The sequence below is a fragment of the Cervus canadensis genome, chromosome 7, assembly GCF_019320065.1.
Source record: "Cervus canadensis isolate Bull #8, Minnesota chromosome 7, ASM1932006v1, whole genome shotgun sequence".
NCBI lineage: Eukaryota > Metazoa > Chordata > Mammalia > Artiodactyla > Cervidae > Cervus > Cervus canadensis.
This window is the reverse complement of record NC_057392.1, coordinates 26,720,928-26,729,360: the sequence shown is the minus strand read 5'-3', so window position 1 is coordinate 26,729,360 and position 8,433 is coordinate 26,720,928. Positions and strand designations below refer to the sequence as shown.

Here is an 8,433-nt window from a genome sequence, read left to right as displayed (position 1 = left end):
GTAGTGCAATTCCAAATAATATATAATTCCGAATATGTCAGCACTTACATTAAATCAAAGTGGATTGAAGCTCCAATTAAAAACAAAAAGATTTTCAAACTAGATAAAAATATATCCAGTCTATATCCAGACTATACGCTGTTGACAAAAGGTACATAGAAAACAAAAAGATACAGAAGGGCTGAAATTAAAGGAGAGTAGAAGATATATGATGCAAACACTAATCCAGAGATGACTGGTACAATTGCACTAATTATAAAGGAAGTCAAGTTTAAGGCAAAAAGAGAAAGAATGCTTACTTAAGGAGGCAACACTGGAGGCATTCTCACTGAAGTCAGGAGTAAGATAGTAACTGCACTGGAATGATTGGTCAACATCATTTGATGTGGTTGTTGTTCAGTCGCTCAGTCGTGTCTGACTCTTTGCGACCCCTTGGACTGCAGCACGCCAGGCTTCCCTGTCCTTCACCACCTCCCAGAGCTTCCTCAAACTCATGTCCATTGAGTCGGTGGTGCCATCCAACCATCTCGTCCTCTGTCATCCCCTTCTCCTCCCACCTTCAATCTTTCCCAGCATCAGGGTCTTTTCCAATGAGTTGGCTCTAGGCATCAGGTGGTCCAAGTATTGGAGCTTCAGTTTCAGCATCTCATGAGATGAGAGAACAACAAAAAGATCAAGGAAAATAGAAAACATCCCTGTTTGCAGATGATCTTATTGCATACTGTGTGTTTGTTGCTCAGTCATGTCCAATTCTTTGTGACCCCATGGACTGTAGCCAGCCAGGTTCCAGTGTGTATAGAACTGTCCAGGCAAGAATACTGGAGTGGGCTTCCATTTCCTTCTCCAGGGGATCTTCCCAACCCAGGGATCAAACCTGGGTCTCTTACATTGCAGGTAGATTCTTTACCATCTGAGCCACCAGGGAAGCCCTTATTGCATACTAGAAAAATACCAGACTCCATGAACAAACTACTATAAAAACGAGAGAATTTAGCAAAGATATAAAATTAACATTAAAATACCATAAAATAAATAGCCTTCATATATTCATATAGTAACTAATTAGAACAGAAAATTTCACTTATAGTACAGGCAAAAAAGGAAAAATATCTCAGCATAAAATTTAAAAGAATTGTGTAAAACTTACATGAGAAAAAATTTTAAATGCTCCTGAAAGACCAATGAAAAAGTGGATTTAACCAATGAAAAGACATACCAGGCTCTCAGATAAGATGACTCAACATCAAAGAAGTTAAATCTTCATCCCCAGAATTCCCAAGTCAATTCATCATTCACAGAATTTTCTTCTAAAATTAGATATAGTTATTCTAAAAGTCCTATAGGAAAAAATAAAGCAGCAAGAATAACTGGTAAAACCATGATGAAAAGAAAGATAAAGTGGGACCACTAGCCTGCAAAATACTAAAACATGCCTTAAAATTTCTGTAACGGAAACAGCCGCACTTGTGGCATGTGGATGGACTTACAAACTAATGTCATACATTAGAAGGTACAAAAGACCCAAGTAATTACGACAGTTACCATTTGACAAAGAATACATGTGAGATCTTTAATTAATGGGGGAAAGATGGGCTTCTTAATAAAATGTGTTGAAACACCCAGATAGCCATTTGCGGAAATTCAAAATCAGATCCTTGTCTCACAAGACACAGTAGAATAAATTCCAAATGGATCAAAGATTTTAATGTAAAAAATGAAACTATTAAACACATCAGAGTGGGGAAAACTTTTCTTTTTTTTTTTTCCTTTACTTTTTATTTTTTATTTTTTTTTATTAGTTGGAGGCTAATTACTTCACAACATTTCAGTGGGTTTTGTCATACATTGATATGAATCAGCCATAGAGGAAAACTTTTCTATCATCCAAAACATAGAGAATAAACCACCCCGGATCTAAGGAGACTTGAGAAACAGAACAGCTAAATGCAACATCTTGATGTTGACTGAATCCTAGCTTGAACAAACCAGCTGTGAAATATATTTTGGGGCAATGGGGAAACTTGATCACAGACCTAGTATTTGAGACAGTAAGGTATTATTATTAATTTTGTTTGTTTAAGCAGAATATTGTCATTTTTTAGAGATGCAAATTAGTAAAGTAATTTTTGGTGAAATAAAGTTTTCAGCAAAAGGTATATTAAAGTGATTTTGGTATATTATCGTAAGAATTCAAAAAGTGTCTAAATGCTTCTAGTTTGGGAAGCTCATGACCTTTTTGTCTTCACCACAGTTAAAAACTAAATTCTAATTTACATTTTGTCATGAAAAATATTCTATAAAATGCCCTTCAAGAGCACCCAAATCACACTCTAACCAGAGATCAAACACAGCCTAATGTGGCTTAGCACTCACGCCACTGCCCCAAAGGCCAGCCCAGGCAGCTGCCAGGGGTTTCTGCAAAAGGGAAGGAGGAAATAACTTCTCCCAAGGAGGGCGAGGCCCGGAAGTCAGATCGGAGGAGCAGCAAACCAGTGGAAGTGTCTGGAAGGTGTCCTGCAGTGGACACGCGCAAAGCTTCCCCCACGCCGCCCTGGGGACAGGGCAGCCCTAGGACGGAGCACTGGGCGCTCAGCGCAGCTCACCACCTCAGCTCTGCAGACGTGAGGATCGGCCACGAGGAAGGCGAAGGCCAGAGAGTCTCTCAGGCCCTGCTGGAGAGCAGCCAGGGTGCCCAGGGACAGGAGGGGTGTTGGGGAGACAGGGGACCCGGCCGGGACAGGCAAGGGCAGGGCATGGGCCCAACCAGAGACACCCCGGCTTGTCACCACAGTTATTTTTTATTCGAAAGCCGCAGTGGCTTGGGAGAGCCTGGTCACGCTCCAGGGTTGAAAGTTAGTCCAAGAAAGGGGAGAAGGCTCAGTTCAGTTCAGTTACTCAGTCGTGTCCGACTCTTTGTGACCCCGTGAACTGCAGTAAACCAGGCCTCCTTGTCCATCACCAACTCCTGGAGTTTGCCCAAACCCATGTCCACTGAGTCAGTGATGCCATCCAACCGTCTCATCCTCTGTCGTCTCCTTCTCCTCCTGCCCTCAATCCTTCCCAGCATCAGGGTCTTTTCCAGTGAGTCAGCTCTTCACATCAGGTGGCCAAAGAATTGGAGTTTCAGCTTCAACATCAGTTCTTCCAGTGAATATTCAGGACTGATCTCTTTAAGGATGGACTGGTTGGATCTCTTTGCTGTCCAAGGGACTCTTAAGAGTCTTCTCCAACACCACAGTTCAAAAGCATCAGTTCTTCAGCGCTCAGCTTTCTTTACGGTCCAACTCTCACATCCATACGTGACCACTGGAAAAACCATAGCCTTGACTAGACAGATCTTTGACAGCAAAGTGATGTCTCTGCTCTTTAATACGCTGTCTAGGTTGGTCATAGCTTTTCCTCCAAAGAGCAATCGTCTTTTAATTTCATGACTGCAGTCACTGTCCACAGTGACTTTGGAGCCCCAAAAAATAAAGCCTGTTGGTAGGTCCCTGAATAGAACTAAACTTGTAACTCTTACATTGTGTGTTCTCTCAGTTGACACCATGAACGGAGGAGGAGCACCCCTCTGTTTCCCTAAAGTCAGAGGGGTGGAGGTCGCTGGCTCCTGTTTGCAGCCTGAGAACTTCCTGCCGGGTCCGAGAGGGTCCGTGATTTTGTGAGCTGCTTCCTGCTTGCAGGAGTCGCAAAGAAACAAACATGACAATGATTTTGGAAGAGACTTCACGGTTCAGGCCATATTCTCTTTCTTCCCAGGAAGCAAGTGTTTCCATCCTTTTATTCCGCCTGCACCCCATATCCTGCCCTGACTTCACTCTCGGCACTGGCGGGAGGGGGAAGTGACACGGCCCCTGCCTCCCAGGTGCTCAGTGGACGGACACTGTGACCTTTAACACGGGTGCCAGGTGGGTGACTGGGGGCACACACAGGCGCCCTGGAGCCCAGACAGGGCCTCGGGTCATGGAAGGAGGACTGGGATGGCATCACTGAAGGGGCCAAGGTTGGTGCAGGTGCATTTGAGAGGCTGGTGAAGCCGGCACAAGGGAGGCTGCGAGTCAGTGGGCCGGGAGGGTGGCAGCTGTTGAACGAACTTTCCAGAACCTTAAGCTATATCCGGGCACGACAGGACAGAGTATTAAAATGAAGAGGGTCACGTTTGTCTGTGAGAATGCTAATCAGGTAAAGGAAGGGTGGGGGTGTGGGAGGTGAGACAGAGAGCTGGGGTGGGGTGGACGCCTTCCTGGGAAGCAGTCTGGGGGAATTCGCTCAGTCTGCAGACCGAGGCTTGAAAACGGACTGCAACATGAGTAGCTCTGTGACCGTAGACCAGTTACTGAGCCGCAGGTAACCGTCCTTTCCAAGCAGCTGGAGGAAAACCCGTAAGAACTGACAGTTACTAAGCTCTGCTCTATGCCAGGTACTAAGCACTTCAGGCGTATTAACTCACTTAATCCCACAGTACCCCACGAGCTGGGTCATAGCTTCATCCCCATTTTACAGATGAGGAAACAGACCTACAGAGCTTGAGTTCCCTGGTTGACCAGAAGTACAGGAGGCTGAGAACTTGCGGTTGGCACCTGAAGTGGGGGCTGTCTTGTGAGCCTGAACCCCCTTTAACCTGCAGAATCTGATGCTAATTCCAGGTGCGGGTGCGTGCTAAGTCACTTCAGTCGTGTCTGACACTTTGTGACCCCCTGGGCTGTAGCCCTGCCAGGCTCCTCTGTCCATGGGATTTTCCAGGCAAGTATACTGGAGTGGGTTGCCGTGCCCTCCTCCAGGGGATCTTCCCGATCAAAACCTGCATCTGTCTCCTGCACTGGCAGCTGAGTTCTTCACCACGAGTGCCATCTGGAAAGCCCAACTCCAGGCACATAGTGTCAGAATTTAATTGAATCGCTGGACAACAGGTTAATGTCTGCAGAGAACCGGAGACTTGGTCGGCACCGGGTGAAAAAAGTAAACCTCCCACTGCCTTTGCACGGGCAAACGAGCCGAGGTCAGGCACCCAAGGGCACACGTGGTCAGCAGACAAGCTTTGAGCCACAGCCTGGCCTGTCACTCCGTGCTGCGGGACACACGGCTGGGCCACTGGTGGTTCTCTGCACACAGCCTGCTCGCGCAGCAACAGACCACGGCCCGGAGACTCCTTGGGGAGCAGAGATTGTTTCTGGGAGTGGGGCCGAAGAGTCCCCTACCCCCTCAAACCTGCCTTTTTGAGGCTGAACCCACTTACTCCTTCCTCACGTCACCTGTTGTAGGGGAAGACTGACTTTTTAAGACACTAGATATTAAATGTCTTAGGTTTTCCAGGCCAAGAGACAAAAATGCAGGATATTGCATAGGATTTATATATACACAATAAAAGAAAAAACTTCATTGGCGAAAGTAAAATATAGTAATAATTATAACTTTCTGGTACTAGAGGTCTAGCAATGAGAATAATTTGAATCCTTAGGGGGGATAATGTTTCACTTAATTGAAGTTCAAAGCTAGATTTATCAAGATTAATTACACGTTTATCTGCTAATGCTGATTTGTAATGAAATTTTACATATCTCATCTTTGGAAGTGTCTTCCCATGGACAGGTACCTCCCCACGCTGGTATTGGTCCATGAGCACAGGATTTTTAACTGAGCATATTTATCACTTGAAAGACATTTGTAGAATTCTATTACATTTTTCTCTTGATGTTTGCGTTTTAGCAGATTAATCACTTCAACTGAAGGTTGTGTGGAAACTCCTTAGTTGCAGTTAAATGGATCTTGAAATGTGGCTCATTTCACATTTCTTTGGGAAATTTCAAAGCTTGAAATTTGACGTTTCTTTGGGATTTACATCAAGGTCTAAAAACGGCTGGTGGAGCTGCTGTTTGAACTCAGATAATATAGATTCTCCCTGGAGGAGGGCATGGCAACCCATTCCAGTATTCCTGCATGGAGAATCCCAAAGACAGAGGAGGCTGGCGGGCTACAGCCTGTGGGGTCCCAAAGAGTCAGACACGACTAAAGTGACTTAGCACGCACTCACTGCTAATGTGTGTGGGACTGGAACTCTGGCTTTGTGTTTCAACTTTCGACATGTTAATATTAGCTGTGATCTCAGTAATGTTAGTTTTTGTTGAAATGACTTTACCATAGTGTGAATTCCACATTTAAGCACTGTTTTCCCTTCTGATTTTAGACAGAATTAATTGATATATTATCAAATCTGAAGCAAAGGCTAATTTCCAAAGCTGTTTAGCATTTGACAGTGATGGCTGAGGGTAGTTCTTCTTATTCAGAACAATTTCAGTCATGGTCCTGAGCTCAAAAATGGAAATAATAGACTCAGACATAGAAAATGGACTTGTAGACACAGTGGGGGAAGGAGAGGGTGGGTCGAATTGAGAAAGTAGTATTGGCACATATATACTATCATGTTTAAAATGCAAGGCTGGTGGGAGGCCACTGTATGGCACAGGGAACCCAACCTGGTGCTTTCCAACAACCTACATGAATGGGAAAGCTGAGCGCCGAAGAATTGAGGCTTTTGAACTGTGGTGTTGGAGAAGACTCCTGCGAGTCCCTTGGACTGCAAGGATATCCAACCAGTCCATCCTAAAGGAGACCAGTCCTGAATATTCATTGGAAGGACTGATGTTGAAGCTGAAACTCCAATACTCTGGCCACCTGATGCAAAGAGTTGACTCATTGGAAAAGACCCTGATGCTGGGAAAGATTGAGGGCAGGAGGAGAAGGGGACAACAGAGGATGAGGTGGTTGGATGGCATCACCGACTCGATGGACATGAGTGTGAGCAAACTCTGGGAGTTGGTGATGGACAGGGAGGCCTGGCGTGCTGCAGTCCAAGGGGTCACAAAGAGTCAGACACAACTGAGCAACTGAACAGAACTGAACTGAGATGAATGGGATAGGGGAGGGGATGAGGGAGGGATATATGTTTAATTATGACTGATTCACATTACTGTACCACAGAAACCAGGACAACATTGTAAAGCAATTACCCTCCAATTTAAAAATAAACTTTAAAAAATAAATAAAATCTTTTAAAAAATTGAAATAAACTTTACAACTACTAAGCCATTGAAAGACTGTGTTATAGGCCAGGTCAGGACTTTCAGCTACTATTTCTAACAAAAATTCATCCAACTGTTGACAGGTAAGTCCACAGCAGCAACTAAAGTTCACGGTTCATAATACTGGTTCAGTAACACATGATTCAACTATATTCCACATAATTTCTGTTGATTTAAATTCTACAACGGGTAATCCTAAGGTTTAACACCCTATATTATCACAAGCTTCCCAAGTTTGTCCTTTTAAGGCCTTTTCCACTTCATGTATTTTTTTTCACCATCAATTATAACATATCTTAGCATATTCCACTTCAGGTTGTTGTACTGAATTAGTTTTCTCAACTTTGAAAATATTTTTGCCAGTAGTTGCTACACACAGGTTGTTGTTCAGTCGCTCAGTCATGTCTGACTCTTTGCAACCCCATGGACTGCAGCCTACCAGGCTTCCCTGTCCTTCACTATCTCCCGGAGTTTGCTCAAACTCACGTCCATTGAGTCAATGATGCCACTAACAAAGACTAATTCTTCAGTTATTTACAACTTGGCACAGACTCTTCAAATAAACTAATGTATGTCAACTCTGGTAATAAGAGTCGGGGAAAACACTCAAAACCATTTGCTTTTTTAATTGACTGTTGACGTTGTTCCTATCTCCTTAACACTTTGAGCAACTGTCATCACTGAGAGACTTCCCTGGTGGTCCAGTGGCTAGGACTCTGCACTTCCAATGCAGGGGGCCTGGGTTTGAATCCTGGTTGGGGAACTAGATCCCACATACTGCAACTAAGATCACGGTGCAGCTAAGTAACTCAGGTGTTCTGTCTTGTTTTGTTTTTAGACGGTTATCATTGAAAGCCTGGTAGTTCCAGACAAGCTTAATTTCTCCAATGATGTTTCTCCAGCTGCTGAATCAAACCTGACTGAATTAACCCACCATAGGTAACTGGCTTTCCTAGACTGGCTAATATACACCAGTCAGAAACTTACTCTGGTTGCAGCCTCATTTTCATTTTTTACTTCTGTGGAGAAAGTCTGTGATTAGATAATCAATTTAAAATTTTCTAACTTTTCTGACCATCCATTGCTTTCTTGTGAGTTAGAAGTACTTTGATGGATAACATAGTAGTCTACCAGTAGTTTACCTGGAAATGCCAACATAGATTGTATTCTTTGTAATGTGACAGCTTCCATATTGTTGTATGTTGTCACCCAACTCAGGAGGGAGATAACCCATGCTCCACCGTGCCTTAAAAGCAGTGACATTCGAAAGCCACTCTGTTTTGACATGATGGCTGGTTTGACATTGGTAATAAGCATGTGACACGGTACCCCACGCAGCACTGAAAACACTGTCGAC

At 44.1% G+C, this 8,433-nt stretch overlaps 1 non-coding gene across 1 annotated transcript; it reads left to right on the top strand.

Annotated features, from left to right (window-relative positions):
• Positions 1-7,766: 7,766 nt before the first annotated feature.
• TRNAG-UCC lies at positions 7,767-7,839 on the top strand. The gene has a single exon. It is a non-coding gene; the product is annotated as a tRNA-Gly (tRNA).
• The last annotated feature ends 594 nt before the right edge of the window (positions 7,840-8,433 follow it).